The sequence below is a fragment of the Mya arenaria genome, chromosome 2 (assembly GCF_026914265.1).
Source record: "Mya arenaria isolate MELC-2E11 chromosome 2, ASM2691426v1".
NCBI lineage: Eukaryota > Metazoa > Mollusca > Bivalvia > Myida > Myidae > Mya > Mya arenaria.
In genome coordinates, this window is record NC_069123.1 from 37,697,662 (window position 1) to 37,718,660 (window position 20,999).

The window sequence follows — 20,999 nt, forward strand, 5'->3', positions numbered from 1 at the left end:
CCGATTGATAACTCAACAATTCCTACACGTATGGTCTTCAAACTTGACAGGTAAAAGGTTGTCCGAGTGATGACTCGACATTGCCTGCAACCATGGCCCTCATACTTGACTTGGAGGTTGGGCCTGACCAGTAGATGACCCCAATTGATTTTAGGGGTTAAATGTCAAGGTCACAGTGACCTTGAAAGCAAACTTGACAATTCCTGGACCTATGGTCATCAAACTTGACATGAAGGTTGGGCATGACCAATAGATGACCCCTCTTGACTTTGGGGGTCATCGGGTCAAGGTCACAGTAACCTTGAATGGTAAAAGGTTGTCCGTGTGATAACTCTACAATGCCTGCACCCATGGCCCTCAAACTTGACTTGGAGGTTGGACCTGACCAGTAGATTTATTTTATTATGCCCCCGAAGGTGGGCATATTAAAATCGCACCGTCCGTCCGTCCGTCCGTCCGGCTCTGTAACTTTCCCTTGTATAGACAGATTTTAAAATAACTTGCCACATGTGTTCCACATACCAAGACGACGTGTCGCGTGCAAGACCCGTGTCCCTACCTCAAAGGTCAAGGTCACACTTAGTGTTTATTCACAATGGAGTGCTGCATATAAGGACATAGAGTATAGGTTGTCGTGTCCGGGCTGTAACTTTCTCTTGAATGGTCAGATTTTAAAATAACTTGCCACATGTGTTCCACATACCAAGACGACGTGTCGCGTGCAAGACCCGTGTCCCTACCTCAAAGGTCAAGGTCACACTTAGTGTTTATTTACAATGGAGTGCTGCATATAAGGGCATAGAGTATAGGTTGTCCTGTCCGGGCTGTAACTTTCCCTTGTATGGACAGATTTTAAAATAACTTGCCACATGTGTTCCATATACCAAGATGACGTGTCGCGTGCAAAACCCGTGTCCCTACCTCAAAGGTCAAGGTCACACTTAGTGTTTATTCACAATGGAGTGCTGCATATAAGGACATAGAGTATAGGTTGTCGTGTCCGGGCTGTTACTTTCTCTTTTATGGACAGATTTTAAAATAACTTGCCACATGTGTTCCACATACCAAGACGACGTGTCGCGTGCAAGACCCGTGTCCCTACCTCAAAGGTCAAGGTCACACTTAGTGTTTATTTACAATGGAGTGCTGCATATAAGGACATAAGAGTATAGGTTGTCCTGTCCGGGCTGTAACTTTCCCTTGTATGGACAGATTTTAAAATAACTTGCCACATGTGTTCCATATACCAAGATGACGTGTCGCGTGCAAAACCCGTGTCCCTACCTCAAAGGTCAAGGTCACACATAGTGTTTATTCACAATGGAGTGCTGCATATAAGGACATAGAGTATAGGTTGTCGTGTCCGGGCTGTAACTTTCTCTTGTAAAGACAGATTTTAAAATAACTTGCCACATGTGTTCCACATACCAAGACGACGTGTCGCGTGCAAGACCCGTGTCCCTACCTCAAAGGTCAAGGTCACACATAGTGTTTATTCACAATGGAGTGCTGCATATAAGGACATAGAGTATAGGTTGTCGTGTCCGGGCTGTAACTTTCCCTTGTATGGACAGATTTTAAAATAACTTGCCACATGTGTTCCACATACCAAGACGACGTGTCGCGTGCAAGACCCGTGTCCCTACCTCAAAGGTCAAGGTCACACTTAGTGTTTTTTCACAATGGAGTGCTGCATACAAGGACATAGGGTATAGGTTGTCGTGTCCGGGCTGTAACTTTCCCTTGTAAGGACAGATTTTAAATAACTTGCTACATGTGTTCCACATACGAAGACGACGTGTCCTGTGCAAGACCCATGTCCCTACCTCTAAAGTGAAAGATACACTAAGTGTTTATTCACAAGGGAATTCTGAATATAAGGACATAACAGTGTAGGTTGTCAAGTATGGGTGGTATTTTTTTATGTTCAGAGGAAATTTAAAATAACTTGCCATATGTATTTGACACATAAAGGCAAGATCAACTTTTCATGTACTGACCTTGTTCGTAGGTCAATGTCACATTCGGGGGCATTCGTCACATACTGTGACAGCTCTTGTTGATAAAGAAGTCATCGGGTCAAAGGTCAAGTTCACAGTGACCTTGAATGCGAAAATGTTTCGAGTGATAACTCGACAATGCCTGCACCCATTGCCCTCAATCTTGACTTGGAGTTGCGTCTGACCTGTAGATGACCCCTTTTGATTTTAGCGGTCATCGATTCAAAGGTCAAAGGTCGAAAAACGCTTGTCTGTGTGATAACTTGTCAATGCCTGCACCCATGGCCCTCAAAGTTGACATATAGGTTTTCGGTGACCAGCTGATGACACCTATGGATTTTGAGGTTATAGAGTCGAAGGACATGGTCATAACACACCGTATCCTCAGACTTTGAATAGTCCTAATCTTAAAACTGCCTCAACGGCATCCAATGTCAGTGACAAATCAGCTGTCTTTTCGGTTCACGCATATTTCATTCAATTGTCCATATAATCCTGACAACATGGCGCTCAGGGAGGGGGGGGGGGGGGGGCATAGTGTTTGACAAACATCTCTTGTTTATCTTGTAACAGTGTCATGATGCTTATTTTCCTTCAATCTAGGTCAAGTCATTAGGACAACCAGTAGCTCACCAATTAAATGTTTATCTTTGAAATTTCTATTGGGTTTGTAAGCACTGTTGGTTACATCACGTCAATCAGTACTGTAGATCAACCATAGGCATTTATTTTCTCCAGAAGTGAACCTTTTATAGGCCGTATTTCACTTGTTTAGAATGATTGCCTTTATTAAAATCACTTTTTCATAATGTTTGACATATTTGTGTATTGGTCAAGTCATTTTGAAGGCATGTTGTTCAACACTTATGATACTTGGGCCCCAATTTCACAAAAAAAAATGAGCATAAGTGTCTAAAACTTGGATGCAGCTTGATTCTGTTTTATTTAAGGCACTTCAAATTGATCGAGAAATAGGGCTTGGTCAGAAATATGAAACGTGCATTGATGTTAAATTAGTATAATGGTGAACAATCATAATCACCAGTCATTTGCTTGTTAACATTTTGATAAACTCTAGTTGCCACATGGTATATTCAGGAAATCAACTATCATATTTGCCACAAGTTAAAAAAAGATATTGTGAATTGTGCTCCTATTAAGAAGAATTATGAAATGTTACAGTAAATGAAAAAAAATAATATTTATACACAATGTATATAATTTATGTTTTATTTCATTTGCAGAGTTAAAACGGTTCGTCTGCAAGCAGATTCAAGCATCGACCATGAACAGTGTTATTCATATATACAATGCATTTTGTATTGATTTTTATGATGAATAAAATGAAAGTATTATCTCCCACCATAAAGGTAGGGAGATATGTTGATGGGTTGGCCATTTTATATGGTTGTCCCCCTTCGAAGAAGAGGGGTATATTGCTTTGCACATGTCGGTCGGTAGGTCGGTTGGTCGGTGGGTAGCCAAAGCTTGTCCGATTGATAACTCAACAATTACTGGACACATGGTCATCAAACTTGACATGAAGGTTGGGCCTGTTCAGTAGATGACCCCAATTGATTTTAGGGCTCATCGGGTCAAATGTCAAGGTCACAGTGACCTTAAATGGTAAAATAATTTTAAAGCTTGTCCGAGTGATAAGTCAACAATGCCTAAACCTTTGGTCATCAAACTTGACATGGAAATTTGGCCTGTACAGTAGATGTCCCCTATAATTTTTGGGGCTTATCGGGCCAAAGGTCAAGGTCACAGTGACCTTGAATGGTAAAAGGTTGTCCGAGTGATAACTCGACAATGTCTGCACCATGGCCCTCAAACTTGACTTGGAGGTTGGGCCAATTAAGTATATGACCTGTATTGTTTTTTGGGGTCATCATACCAAAGGTCAAGGTCACAGTGACCTTGAACAGTTAAAGGTTGTCCGAGTGATAACTTGACAATGCCTGCACCCATGGCCCTCAAACTTAATTTGCGAGGTTGGGCTTGACCAGTAGATGACCCCTATTGTTTTGGGGGTCATCTGGCCAAAGGTCAAGGTCACAGTGACCTTGAATGGTAAAAGGTGGTCTGAGTGATAACTGGACAATGCCTGCACCCATGGCCCTCGAACTTGATTTGGAGGTTTGGCCTGACCAGTAGATGGCCTCAATTGATTTTAGGGACCTTTTGGCCAAAGGTCAAGGTCACAGTTACCTTGAATAATAAAAGGTTGTCCGTGTGATAACTTAAAAATGCCTGCACCCATGGCCCTCTAACTTAACTTGGGGGATGGACCTGACCAGTAGATGACCCCTATTGTTTTTGGGGTCATTTGGCCAAAGGTCAAGTCACAGTGACCTTGAATGGTAAAAGGTTGTCCGAGTGATTACTCGACAATGCCTGCACCCATAGCCCAAATACTAGACTTGGCGGTTGGGCCTGCTAGTAGATGACCCCTATGGTTTTGGGGGTCATTGGGCCAAAGGTCAAGGTCACAGTAACCTCAAATGGTAAAAGGTTGTCCGAGTGATAACTCAATGATGCCTGCATCCATGGCCCTCAAACTTGATATGTCGGTTGGGCCTGAACAATAAATGGCCCCGATTGATTTTAGGGGTCATTTAGCCTAAGGTCAATGTCGCAGTGATCTTGAATGATGAAAGGTTGTCCGAGTGATAACTCAAAAATGCCTGGATCCATGGCCCTCAAATTTTACTAGGAGGTAGGGCCTGACCTGTAGATGACCCCTATTGTTTTTACACAGTGATCCTTGAAGCAAACTGGACAATTCCTGGACCTATGGTCATCAATCTTGACATGTAGGTTAGGACTGACCAGTAGATGACCCCATTTTGACTTTGGGGGTCATCGGGCCAAGGTCAAAGTCACAGTAACTTTACACACACAAAAGTTAACAAATCTCCCAGCGATATCTCAACAATGCCAGAACCTATGATCATCAAACTTGACATGGCAGTTGAGCCTGACCAGGAGATGACCCTTATTGATTTAAGGAGTCAGTGTGTCAAAGGTCAAGATAACTTGAATGTGAAAATGTTTCAAGTGATAACTCGACAATGCCTGCATCCATGGCCCTCAAACCTGGCCTTATGATTTAACGGGGTCAAAAGTCAAGGTCACAGTGACCTTGAACGAAAATAGCTTGTCTGTGTGATAAATTGCCAATGCCTGCAACCATGGCCCTCAAACTTGACATTTAGATTTTTGGTGACCAACTGATGACTCTTATGGATTTTGAGGTCAAAGGTCATGGTCATAACACACTCTATTCTCACACTTTGAATGATCATAATCTTAAAACTGCCTCAACGGCATCCAATGTCAGTGATAAATCAGCTGTCATTACGGTCCATGCAGATTTCATTTATTTGTCCATATAATCCGGACAACATGGCACTCAGGGGGGGGGGGGGGGGGGGGCATAATGTTTGACATCTCTTGTTTAACATGTTTTTCATCAATATAATAAAGAAAACACAAAATGAAATGTTATCTACACATTAGTGCAGGCCTAGCCCGAAAACGAAGTAACTAGGTATGCAAACTGTTGTGTTGATAAACACTGCCTATTGGCTTGCGTATTTCGACTTGAACAATATTTTACTTGCACATGGTGCAAATAATTTCTGCAAGATATACGTCACTTGATAAATTGCTGCAATGTTAACTATTGTACGCATTGATTGGCCGGGCTTTCCATCCGCAATCCAATTTACATTATAGAGTTTGATTTTGACATTACATAGTCCCACATTTAAATCCTTGTGCTAAAGATGGTTGAGCAAGAACACAATCCATGCACAATGAGTCTTTCAGTCAATGAATCGCATTTACAACAACGCTGTATAAAGTTATTTGACAGTAAGGTGCACATCAAGCCATCAACATGCGACAAAAGGGAGATAACTGTGGTTGCCTTCTGGAAACTTCCCCCAGGGTTGACCAAGTTTTCTTCCTTAAAACACTTTAGTACAAACAGCCGGCAATCGGTTTGACTAAGTATCTGAAGTTGACATTGAAATGCTGGGGCCTTAATGTATCCATCCCAAATCGCCCCTACTGTCCTAATGTCCCAGTCTGTAAATAGTTGAACAGAATATCCAACAGCCCATATTTTGAAAATTGCCTATACATTCTGGAATAGTTCCCCTTGACTAGTTATCATAGATAATAAATCTGCATAGCCTACTATTATATACTTGTTTAGCAAGATGTTATTTGGTAACCGACACAATTGTCTAAAAAATTGCAGCTTCCTCAGCAGAATCAATGGAATTTTCAATGGGAGCTATCCCTATTGCACAAAGTGGCCTGTCTGTACTGCTGCTTCTAGGTAGAGTCTGCATATACAATATACTTAACACAAAACCTTTGCGCTCTTTCCAACTTGAGTAGCTCCGAGAGTTAAATATACTCCTCAAAATAATTTAAGGACCACAAAATTAAACGGCTATAAATTCATCCGTTTAATTATTACAAACAAAACAATTTATTATATGAACTACATGATATCTGTAGTTGACAATTGTAAAAGTACGTAATAGCGAATAACAATGGTAAACACATGTGAGATCAAAAGGTGTGGTCACTACTGAAATTTGAACGTTTGCATATCGGTGAGTGGGGCGTGAAATTTTACAAACAGCAATGTTACATGTTGAAATTCACACACCAAGTAAAGTTAATATCGCGTGTGACCACCTCACAGTCCTACACCTGGATTTGAAGCTGCGAATCCGTTTCCTGATTGCAGGACGAGGAATTCTTGCCCACTCCTCAATGAGCGCTTGCGCTAGGTCCTCCCGGGTCTGTGGTTGAGCTGGGCGCGCACTGATCTGTCGGGAGTGTGTCCCATACATGCCTAATTGGCTTAAGATCAGCAGAGCGAGCAGGCGGGTCCATATGCTCTTTTCCTTCGCGTTCAATGAAGTCATTGACCACACGAGCCCGGTGCGGACATGCGTTATTGTCCATAAGCACAAAGTCCTGGCCCACAGCACCAGCATAAGGTCGCACAAATGCATCACGGGTCTCGTCTCGATAGCGAACACCGATCAAAGAACCGTTTTGGATGACGCACAAGTAGAACCATAATAGGAGACCCCACCCCAAACAAGGTCTGACGGACCACCGAACCTATCGTGTTCTTGGATGCAACAGTCCTTGAATCGCTCATTTTTCTGCCGCAACACACGTCCCCTGCCGTCATTAAAGGTAACACAAAACTTCGACTCGTCAGTAAATAGGACTGACCGGAGTCTAGCTAGTGGAATGTTATGGTGGTCTTGAGAAAATGACAACCTTAACCTCCTGTGGCGCGGACAGCTGGCCCTCCGAGCACGAATATTGGCAGCGTAGTCTGTTTCTTAGTTTGTTCACATATTCGTATCCCAGATGCCACACGGAAGCTCGCATTCAATGTTTTAGCGGATTCGAACCTCCCAAATTTAGCCATATTTACAATATGACGGTCCGTTGTTTTCCTCGTACAACCTCTTCCTGAGGAAGAATCCAGTTTTCTCTGCCACACACGACAGACCACAATATGACTCACGTTAAACTGACGTCCTACGTGACGTTGAGTCTGGCCGGCCAACAGCATTCCAACCACTCGTTCCATATCGCCAAGCGGTAAATGTCTCCTTAGAGGCATACTTGCCGTATAATTACAGTTCAAGTCTAAAACTATCCAAACTTTACACAAAAATGTGTTTAATCAGTAACACTACAAAACCGACTGTTTTAAAGAAAGGTAAGAAACACTCAATATCGCAGTGTGATCCAAACAAAATCAAATTCTCAATTTACCCGTGCAATTACGCACGACTTGCTGTGATCTACATGTACCCCATGCACCCATGTATACTTGTACTTCAATTGGTAAATTATCAATACGTGTTTCAAAGTAATAGTATAAAATAGAGGTCCTTAAATTATTTTGAGGAATATATTTGGCCATAACTTGCGGCCATACAAACACTTAGAAATAACAACAGACGTATATATTGTTTTTGACGTCAACGGAATTAATGTACCTGGGTTAACACCACTTTTACGAATGTTTATAAACGTACCGCGCATTTTAAACACACGCGTCGTCGATGGTGTGAGAAATATTGAGATGTGCGTCACATTTATATTTTGACTCCCTACAATCGTTACTGTAAATATAACCCCACCGAACAGAACCGACTGTGATACTGTTGTTATTTACGTCAACATGTTTGGTCATTTAATACATGTGCTCTCAAGTGTTAGTTATACAGTTGGTAATGCTTTAGCTATTGCTGTTGGTACTGCCACTTCTGCTACTGCTATTGTCACTGTCAACACCACCACCACAATACCACCATCACCAACAATAATGATGAAGAGGATGATCCGACTCCCCGGTATCATTTTACTTCATGCACTTCCATGGCCGCCGAGAGTGTATGATAGGTTCATCCCGACCCGAGCGTAGGTTTTCTCCCACCTCAGTAAAACAAAATTTAGTAAAATGTATTGTTTCTACTGAAACTCTTTTGTGCGTAGTAAAAATAATTGCGTATGGATAGGTGATAATTCGTGGTTGTCATGGATATGCGCGCAGTGATTAAAATTATGTTAATAGTGAAATCGGTCTTTTAATAGTTCTGAGGAGAGTGAAGAATTATTTCTTGAAAGCTGCGTGAAAACTTTTTTTATGGTGACATTTGAAGCGAGAAATAATTAACAAGCTTTCCAAACAATGCACCAAGACAATGTTTCCATGATGCAACAGACGACAGTCTTCAACAAGGGAGGTAATTGCAATGTGATGACCATTTAAAAGGAGTTCCAAACGGGCGTTTCATCTTTGCCCGTGGGCAAGATAAGAATTTCTAACACGGTTAAATTTTTAGATCGACTTATCTGAGGTGGGAGAAATTATATTATGAGCTGATAGTCGATAAGTTTGACCCGTGGGCCACTTTTTCTAAATTATAATGACTGTGAGTCGTGATTCTTTTTGGGTCAAAATATATCGTTATGCCGGCCAAATCCTAAAAGCTTCTTATACAACAATACTGTAATCAAGTTGTTTAATTAAACGACACGATTCAAGCTAAAGGGGCTTAATATATCAACATATTTAGATGTTACGTATAGTACATTTGTACTTGATGTTTTGAATCTTTAAACATAACTCAAATGTGTGGTTGAGATAGTTAAATACTGTTGTCAATGAGATAAAAAAGTATAAACAATATCAAAGATTTAATACTTAGCTTGGTATTAATATTTATACGTTTTATAGTTAAGAAAATCATGTCAATACTGAATAAGAAACTACATTATTGAATATTTTGTTTGTGTCGAAATAAACAAAATGAGATGAAGCGTTGAACCTAAGAATCATGCACTATAGAAAGATTGTTCTGAGAAATGACCAAAATAATTGCTTCCCTGTAATTCACGATGGACGTAATGGCCATTAAAATTTAATGAATAAGCTGTTAGCAGACAACTGATAAAAATTACATGGAGAACCAAGTCAGCCCTTTAACCCTTAGCGCAAAGTCACTGACTGGAACAGCATGATGGGCATTTGGCTTCAATTGCTTCAATATATATATTCCAATAAAAAATAACTGACACTATACTGGAGTGTGATTTGTGTAAACATTCGGTCACATTCAAGCGATCGACATTCTCTTATTTTAAAATTCTTATAGCGTGTTTTACTATAAACAAAACTATCAATTTAGCTTGTATTGGATTGATGTAACGAATGTCACTCAGCGATGCAATGATATAAAAACGTACGTAATTCTTAGTCTTAGATTATGCCTTCAAATGCTCCTACGCGCAATCATTACGTGATAATACAAATTAGCCAATTGTACAACAACAAACCTACGCTTACATGAAAATTGTAGTCTTCAAAAACGATATTTGAGCAAATATCAACATTCGCTGATAGGTTCAAGCTCTTTGTATCTTAATAAACACATCTAATGAATTGCGACACTTTATTTCGTCATGCACATAACGTGCATTTTACAAAAACATGAGCAGGTACCAATATGCGGTTTTCTTTTAACAACATTGATTATATTTTAATTCGAAAATACTTGAATCACATTTCATTTAGAAACAGGAGCTATATATCTGTATGTGAAAATGTTCAGTATTTCTCTAGTTATTTCTCCATACTATTCCGACTACTGTGCTATATATCAGCACCTTATTAAGGAACAAGGAAACTCAATGACAGTGATTTTATAAATTTGATAAACAAATATGACATATTATTTTTTTCTGAAACGTGGAACTCTAAAACTACTAATGTAAACATAGACCATTTTCATTGTTTTTCTTGCCCGCGCCCAAAATGTAATTAAAAAGCTAAACGTAATAGTGGAGGTGTAATAATTTACTATAAACAAAAATATTTCGGTTATATAAAACTCATTTCTATTAATACTAATGGATTAGTTTGGATTAAGTTAGACAAAACATTCTTCGGAACAGATAATGATATTTATATCTGTAGCTGCTACATTCCACCTGAAGATTCTAATGTCTATAAAAACATTAATTCACAATTATTCGAATTGGACTTTTTTGAATTATTGTCTAATGTTATTAGGCATTATAGCCAACTTGGAGATATACTTATAACGGGAGATTTGAACTCCAGGGTAGGCCAAAGGTCAGATATTGTACAAAATATTAATCTTGACCGATTTGTTGACATGCCATTAAATGATATACCTGCTGATAATTTACCAAAAAGATCGTAGGTTGACAATAAATCTAACGGTTTCGGAAATAAATTATTAACGGTCTGCAAAGAAAACAGTATTTTTTATTGTAAATGGTCGCAAAGAAGTGGGGAAATTTACTTGCTATAATCTGATCAGGAATAGATTAGCCGCTAGTGTTGTTGATTATGTTATTGTCAATTATGATGTTTCAGTTGATTGATCATTTTGAAGTGCATGAACTAAATGAATTTTCGGACCACTGTCCATTACATTTTACAATAAATCTAAACAATATGAAAAATTGCAATGAAAATTTTTCATGTGATAAAATTATGTGGGATGTTTCTAAAAAGGAACAATTTTTATCAAAACTAAATGATAATAAGCCTCATTTTGATAATATTGTTGAAAATTTATTAAACGATTGTGTGGATTTAAACACTTGTATCGATGATTTTTCAACCTTGATGTATCATTTGCTGTACATGGTAAAACCATTCGTATTACAGGTAACAAAAATAGTTCACCACACAGAAAACAGTCGCCTTGGTTTGATAACACGTGTAAGCAACGTAAAAAGGATTTTTACAATTGTAAAAGGCTGTATACTGAAAATCCTACACCTGATAACAGATTATCATTTTTGAATGCTAGGGCTTTGTATTGTAAATCCAAGCGTAAAGCTAAACAAAGGTATTCATATATTGAAAAATGTACATTAGCTACACTTAGCAAGACAAATGCTAGATCCTTTTGGAAATATATTAATAAGTATAAAGGTAAAAAAAATACAAATTCTAACGACATAAGTATTGATAAATTTGTTCAGCATTTTAAAAATATGTCAAATACACCCCATCCCAGCAATTTAGATGTTAACGATTATCCTGATTCTGTGAATACTATTGAAACCAATGAATTGGATTGCGACTTCACTGTTGATGAGATATGTAAAATTATTTCAAGTCTGAAACGCAATAAGAGCTGTGACACATCTAATGTTGTTGCTGATTTTTTCATAGATTCCAAAGAATTTATTGCTCCATATTTGACCAAATTATTTAATTACATATTTCAGAAGGGTGTCTATCCAGAAGCGTGGAGTAAAGGGGCTATTGTCCCAATTTTTAAAAAAGGTGATCGTTCTGATCCGGCAAATTATATAGGAATAACTTTAGTTAATATTACTGCTAAGATATTCTCATTAGTTCTTAGAAATAGAATTGATAAATGGTGTGAGAACAATACTGTTATCCATGATGCATTGTGGGTAAAATTAGTAGAATCGGGAGTTAGCTCCAAGATGATAAAGATGATAAAATCTATATATAGAAGTGTTAAGGCTTGTATTAAGGATACTAGTAATATGTCCTACTCTGATATGTTTGATATATCACTTGGTGTTAAACAAGGGGAGCCATTATCACCCCTTTCATTTATTTTGTTTATCAATGATGTTAAAGAATCTGTTGACTTTGACAATTTAACTGAGTCAGACATTGATACACTATCTATTTTTATGCTGTTGTTTGCGGATGATATCGCATTATTTACCACTGATCCTGTAAGTTTACAGCATCAGCTAAATTCTCTGTACATGTATTCATGTAACTGGGGTTTAAAAATCAACATTAAAAAAACTAAAATATGTGTGTTTGAAAGCAGGAAAAGCCAGTGTAATTTTTGATGGACAATTAATGACGAAATTGTTGAAGTGGTGGATAACTTTTGTTACTTAGGTATTAACTTTAATTATACTGGGAATATGAATAATGCTGTACAAATGCTGAATGAACAGGCTTTAAAGGCATACAACCATCTACTATCTGTCTTTAGTAGATTAACACTAGATATTAAAACTAAACTATCGTTGTTTGATGCTCTTATTGTACCAATTATTTTATATGAATCGGAGATTTGGGGAGCATATGATCATAGCGAGCTAGATAAACTCCATTTAAAGTTCTGCAAACAAAGTCTTGGTGTTAAACAACAGACATCTAATGCCGCCGTTTTAGGCGAGCTAGGACGGTTTCCACTGTCAGTTATATGTAAAGAAAGGGCATTAAAATATTGAATAAAAATTAATATGAATCCGAATTCATTAATGCACCATGTGTTAACAAAACAATCCAATATTTATCATTATAATAACATACGTCCTGCTAGTAAAAATATATGGCACTCAGCTATGTCTGATTTGTTAAACAGAATGGGTTATGGTAACTTGTTAGTTGATTTTAATACAGATTACAATTAATCTCCTTTGTTAACCCAAAGAGTACGGGATCAATATATTCAAACGTGGTATGATAACTTAACATCCCAACCAAAAATGGAATACTATTGTAGATTTAAAAAAGAAGTTTTATTTGAAGAATATTTAACGTGTGTCAAAAATGATAAACACCGAAAAGAATTATCAAGATTTAGACTGTCATCTCATTCACTGGAAATAGAGACTGGTCGATATACGAATATTAACAGAGAAAACAGAAAATGTAAACTGTTCACATGACACTGTGGAGTCTGAATACCATTTTCTGCTTTGTTGTACAGCCTATTCAGATCTTAGAAAAAAATATATTAAATTTAATTGGCCAAATATGGCTAAATTTAAATATTTGATGTCAGTAAAGAGGGATTTATTTTTACAAAACTTAGCTAAGTTTATATATAGTGCTATGAAATGAAGACAAGAAAAGATAGAAGTTTAGCTGCTTCTATTGGTTATATTTTCGTATATATTATTAGGATATTGCTTTTGTGAATATATATGTAATGTTATCACATAATTGCTTTATAAATCAATATACTTTTGTGTCTTGGCCATAATTAGACAGTTTGTAAATGGCCAAAGGCAAACATGCCGATTCGCCAATAAACTCTTGAAACTTTTGAATTAATACACACATTATCGTGAATCACAATGATGGAAAGCCGTATAAAACCCTGTTCATGCAGCGCTATCAGCGCTTTGATTGAAGTAAGGAAACAGTTTACCATGTAGCTTAAGCATGTTTATTGATACTATTATATTGTGTTGTATGCCTTGAAAACGTAATAACTAGTTAACAGCAATACTGCTGGCATGTCAAGGTCTTATTCAGATTTATTTTCTTTGCCATTTAAATTAATGTTTACAATATGCCATATTGTGTTCTTTAATACTAAACCTTTTTTTCATTTCAAGTTGTGCAGACTCACCGATCGTATATTTATATATGAACACGTTTTATTTCTTGCCAATAATCAAGGGTCATTTTGATATATTTCTTGTATGTAATTATGTTGAATGTTTGAACTGAAATAAATGCATGATCTGTTCTTTTCTGTATTTTGTGAACGGTCATACGCGCGCATTTTAATTTGAATTATTATGAAATAAAACTAGCATGATTTTTAGACTTACAAACCATACTCAAAAACGCAATAAAAGCAAAGATGACAGTCCATATAATATTTCATATTTGACATCAAGTATACATAATATTGCATTTGATGTTATTTTTCAGTCAATGTTTGTTGTTTTATATCGTATGATTAAGAATGTGTATTAATTAAGTTCGACCTGTTAAAGTGACACTCTTATTCAAAATAAATACATACACATGTACAACGAACATTAATTTTGAGTGATATATACTTTTAACTACTTACTAAATAATGTTGAAATAATAGCTGAAAACGCACAGATATTAAATGATTGGCGAATGCTAAAATATTTATGTATATGGACTATAATAGAGGAGTTGAAGTAAATTTTCAAAATATCTGGCTGTATACATTGCATAAAGAACGGAGGCGTTGAAGCACTGCTTCAAAACCTCTGAAAATGAATAGAATATAGTGCACAGCATATACTGGTATAGAATATAACACCAGTGTATGTACTGTCACGGTGTATTGTGCATATCCATATAGTGTATAGAGTCGATGCACTGCGTGTCCACCTCGGATCTAAATCTCAACTTGGACTAAGCATTCTAGATTTAATGATTTTTTCTAGATTCCGTTAATTCACTGTTCATTGTTTTCGACATTTATTCATCCTTTTTTGGTATATCAAAACAATATTATTAATTGTGGTGAATCTTATTTGGGAGTAAGAGAGCAACTTAATGGTAAAACATTCAAAATGGTATTCTTCGAATAACCCGAATGAATTCCTTATTATTTAAAGAGTTACTTCCGAGATTATGTACTTTTCCCCCGCCTCTTTTCTCCTTAAGAATGACGACGCCCGGTAGACAGACTGTGAAGTATTCACATTTCCTGAACAAATATTTTTAATGCTTAAACAGGTCTCCATGGAAACGACAATTTCTGTTTTGTATGGATCATTAGAGAATACTGATTAATTCTTACAATAGAAACCTACCATACGTTGGAGCTTACACTAAAGTTACGTTACACGCATTTTACAAGAGACGTAAAATGCACGGCTAGAAAGGACTTTTCAATCCCTCCAGATTCCGTGCGAGTAGCGTATATTCAATCCCTCCAGATCCCGTGCGAGTAGCGTATATTCAATCCCTCCAGATCCCGTGCGAGTAGCGTATATTCAATCCCTCCAGATCCCGTGCGAGTAGCGTATATTCAATCCCTCCAGATTCCGTGCGAGTAGCGTATATTCAATCCCTCCAGATCCCGTGCGAGTAGCGTATATTCAATTCCTCCAGATCCCGTGCGAGTAGCGTATATTCAATTCCTCCAGATCCCGTGTGAGTAGCGTATATTCAATTCATCCAGATCCCGTGCGAGTAGCGTATCGTAGACGTTGTTCACGGACAACCGGTCAGCAACTCCCGCCAGCTCGTCAAGCGTCCCTATGTCGTGACATCTGTTTACTTACTTCCGGTCGGTACATTGTTCCAATAAAATACTTTCAATCCTTTAAGTCCATAAAATACAAAATAGACTCGTTTAGTTGATATTTAATCGTATAGATTTGTGTGTTAGAAAAAATAAATGAACTGCTTAATGTAATACACTTCTGCGTGTTTCCTTACACATGTGTGCACATGCGTTTTATATCTGCATTCTTTGATTCAGCCAATGTTGAGGGAGTGATTGTCAAACCTTTTTAGCCCGAACAGCAACTTTCGCATCTGCCATTGCCTTAATATCTTCGAGTCCATCAAATGGTGGCAAATAATGAAATAGACTATAAGTATCTTCCATGGCCGAGAGTGTAAGATACTGTAGGTTCATCCCAACCCGAGCGTAGGATGCGAGGGTTGGGATGAACCTATCTTACATTCTCGGCTATGGTAGATGCTTTTTCTCCCACCTCAGTTAAACAAAATAAAGTAATATTGTACTTTTCGTTGGAACTCTTTTGTGTGTAGTGAAAATAAATGCGTTTAGATTTGTGATAATTCGTGGTGATTCAGATTATGTTAATAGTCAAATCGTTCTTGAAATAGTTCTGAGTAGAATACAGCATTATTTCACGAACGAAGCGTGAACGCTTTTTTATGGTGCCAATTGAAGCGAAAAATAATTGATAAGGATTATAAATATTGCCACAAGACAAGGTTTCCATGATGCTATACAGACGACGGTCTTAACAAGGGAGGTAATTGTGTGATCACAATAAAGGAGTTCCATACAGGTACTTGTTTTATCCTTGCCCGTGGGCAAGACAAGAATTTCTAGCATTGTCAAATTTTTGTATCTACTTATCTGAGGTGGGAGAATTTTTTTTATCTTTTTAAAATTTTAAGTTAACATTGACCGACTTCAGTTTACCATGTTTACGAGGTTAACGATTCTTGGTAGCTCCACCGTTTCCGATACCATGATAGCTGTGAGGATGCCTTTAATTGTGGTAGTTGCATACACCAGTGTATGTATACCCCGTGGTGAATTACGTCATATATATATCGAAGTATATTTAGAAACTTAACGCTCAATCAAGCTCTTGAAAAATACCAAAGGCAGGGCTCTGACGTCGCATTTATGACGTAATTTACCACGTGGTATACACACACTGAGGTTCCTCTATCTAGTAAATGCCCACTCAAGTAGGTCAGGAATCAAACAGCAGCTCTAGATGACAATGTCGGAGAGTCGGCCTATCGTCGTTATGGACTTGAAGCTATTAAAGTACTGTCCGAGGAGAGAGTTGCTGCCAGGGCTAATCATCAGCATCTGCACCAAAGCTTCAATCACTCCCTCCAACTACTAAATATTTCAGGGAAAATGTAAAACGGTTACATACATATTTAAGCATTGTGTGGAAACTCGATATGAACCCTGATCCGCCAGAGCTTGACCAATTGGATCATTGAAGGATGAAGACCCCAAGTCGCGTTCGCCTATTCCAGTGCAAGCAGACCAACAAATGGAATTGCAGGAAATCATGAAAATGGTACGATGTTCATGTGAAAGTGAGATGCCGTGCTCCAGTATGCATTGTCATTCTAAGAGATATCGTTGTCGTGTACGGTATTCTGTGTTTGTCGTGGATGCGTGTAACAAAACGAACAGGACGGGTGAAGGGGTCTGATAGGTTGCTGTACTTATCTACTAATGAATTTTATACTAACATGTGCATCAAACCAGTCACAGGTTCGGTGTATATTGTCTTCTTTTAAATGAGTATCAGCGAGTGTAAAATATTTCTGCATTGTGTACCTACAATCTTGTTCTCGTGTTGACTGTCATTGGCATAGGTTGATACAACTACACGGTACTTGTCATTATAGGGAGTAATGTTTCATAAATATGTTTGATACGTAAACACAACATTTAGAGTATTTACGTTTTGTTTAACAGCTTTATAACCGTTTTTTTAATATACTCGTGTTGAATTCTAAATAACATTAGCTCCAAGTGCACATGCAACACATTTTGTTATATTTAACAACATGTATACCTTGCATGAAATACGTATACTTTGCAAGTAATAATGAAAACGATATAACCTACTAATAATAGTGTAGTTTCGTCATATCCGTATCGTAATGGAACAAAAAGCATTTTTTTAGACATAGCGCCATGTATGATAACTTGTACACCAAAAACTGTTTATTGCAGTGAATTAGTCCTTTGTAGTCGAAATATATTTCTGTACAAAGAAAAAAAAGTTTTTCTTTTTGTTTCTAGCAAGTACAGCAATGATGATATACTGTCTTCATTTTGATATTTTAACTGCAATGCCTTATTTTACCCTACATACATGCACAAACATTTTGTTTGATTGACGTAAATGCAAATCTAAGTGTTGATTTTACTGGACTTATTTTCAACGTTTATAATCAATGATAATGTGTTTCCGTTTATTTATTAATCTTCCATTTCTAAAGTATGTATGTATACTGAACTGTAGTGGTTATCCATCTCTTATCGGTATACGAAGAATATTCAAGTAACTTTGATCAAGCGGTGTTGATTCTTATTCTTATGAAATTAAACTTTTCTAAAACTTCATGAAGAATATAAATTAGTACAAGAAGGGATTCGCAATCTGGCATCCTCTGTCGAAAATATCTTTACTTACTACAATTGGCGGATATGAACAATACGTATCTACGTATGTATTGTTCTTTCATATGCAGTCTGTATGCAACAATGAAAGGTGAACGAGCATGGATGACACTTATACAGATACTCAAGGACCACTTGATTGTTTGATTTCCATGTAGATATGTACAAGAGCGTAGCTAGGGCCTTAAAAACTTGTAGCCTCGATGATTCTATGTGACTTTTATAATTATGCACGTTACACACACTTTATCATACTTGCACTGATTACAATAAAATCAAGCAATACACCCTGCATGCAGTTTAAATAGACACCAAACTTGCTTTGGTTAGAATAAAACAAACTTTTGAGTTGTTCAAAGTGTTTGAGTAGCTATAAGTTTTTTAATGCATTTCTGTGTTATTAAAATCATTTTTTCAAAAAGGTTGTAGGCCCAGGCCTACAAGGCCTATAATTTTTTATGTAGCTACGCCACTGCATTGTGCTCCTGTAGTGTACTAGTATACGTCTCTCCCTTTATATATATTATTAAACCTGTTTATTTGGTTAAAGTGTTTGTTGTTTAAACATGTTTAATAAATTATATTGTTGATTTTTTAAAATGGAGGACGGAGAAATAATCCCCGTACCAGAGACCTCGGTCGTGCTGAGCATGGAAGAAACAGAAACTGATGCCAGTAAAATGAGGTATGCATTTATTCTCATTAAATATCCCCATTTCGAACTCCTCAGCCATTTTATCTCGAAAACAACCTCGGATGTATGCCGATATATCAGAAGAAGTATTTCGTTTTTTTTAACTATATCATTAATTAAATGAAGTGTTTTAGCTTGTATTTATTGATCTTAGTTTAAAATGACTGCCAATGAAGTGTTCTATTGCAAACATAATTAAATTCCCAGGAGTTAAGTCATAAAGTTCAACTGCTAAATTAAATTACTACGCGATCTACTTGCAGCGGACTTGAACATACTGATTTCGGAGTATGTAAACTGTCCATATACGGTTGTTTTCGATAAAAATGGCCGAGAAGCTCCAAATGTTAATATCTCGCTATTTTAACTTCGCATAACTTTATCGAGGTTTTACCTTTATTGATTAGGTATAAAGCATTTGGTTTTATCTTAATATCCTTTAAAAAGAAAGTATTGAAACATTTCGGTCGATTTTAGAGCTTTTGCGTAATACAAATCATACTTGTTAAATGTGTTGTTACAGTGGGAATGGGCAATGCCACTGCATGAACCAAACCGCAGACTGGTAATTGTAATAAGTTTTATTTCAGTTGTGGGGAGTGCCTAGTTTGGTTCTGCTCCTGCGAGTTTCAGTCAGACGGTCACAAACGACGCTTTTTCCGCGACTGTATTTTCGACTGTTTATTGGGTTTAATCTGTTTTTTCTTACAATGATTTGATACCTGTTGTGGCAAATGGGACTTCATCTTATATCTTGACAAGTACATCTCCATGGTTTATAACGTATTATACGCATGGCATACAATATATTATCTAAATGACATCATCTTCATCATCCGTATCTTTTTAAGCTTATGATGCATATAAATAAGTAAATTACAAGGACATGTCAATTTTTAAAATGTTTAAAACAATGAGCATTGTGAGGCCCTGTGTGATATTGTTGTTTAGAATGGAGGAGTCCATGTGCGTTATCGTTGCTCGACGTTGTTTAGAAAAATGGACATGGAGGAGCGTTATCGTTGCTCGACGTTGTTTAGAACAATGGACATGGAGGAGTCCCTGTGCGTTATCGTTGCTCGACGTTGTTTAGAACAATGGACATGGAGGAGTCCCTGTGCGTTATCGTTGCTCGACGTTGTTTAGAACAATGGACATGGAGGAGTCCCTGTGCGTTATCGTTGCTCGACGTTGTTTAGAACAATGGACATGGAGGAGTCCCTGTGCGTTATCGTTGCTCGACGTTGTTTAGAACAATGGACATGGAGGAGTCCCTGTGCGTTATCGTTGCTCGACGTTGTTTAGAACAATGGACATGGAGGAGCCCCTGTGCGTTATCGTTGCTCGACGTTGTTTAGAACAATGGACATGGAGGAGCCCCTGTGCGTTATCGTTGCTCGACGTTGTTTAGAACAATGGACATGGAGGAGCCCCTGTGCGTTATCGTTGCTCGACGTTGTTTAGAACAATGGACATGGAGGAGCCCCTGTGCGTTATCGTTGCTCGTTGTGAACGTTATTATACTACATGCGTCCTTCTGTATACAAATTTCTTCAATTATTGAAATAAATGACAAGATATCTGATTAATTTTTGAGAGAAAAATGTATATATCAAACTCCAATTAATATAATAATACCCTTGTATGTTGTTTACTTTTATATGAACACTTTTGTATGCTATATTGTTAAACAACATTACAACAAATGTAATACGATTGCATACATAGGTTAATCAAACTATATGAAAGTATGTATATACTGTAGACGATGAACGTTGTACAATTCTTCACAAAATGTATGTTCTGTTCTGTTCTGTTATCTTAAATTATTAAAATGCAAGGTGTTTGTTTGCGAATTTAATGGCTAAATTACACATATTGTTGTTAAATGATTATCAAATGGAGCTATTTGAAACATTCATGTATCATCAGACAAGACCATTACTTCAGGGCAGTTTTCAAAGAAGCGACACGTCTCTTTTCAGTTTTAAACAATCACTTCTGTATTTTAATTGCAGTATATATAGATCAATTTAAATCAATAAAAGGAAATTTGAGAAC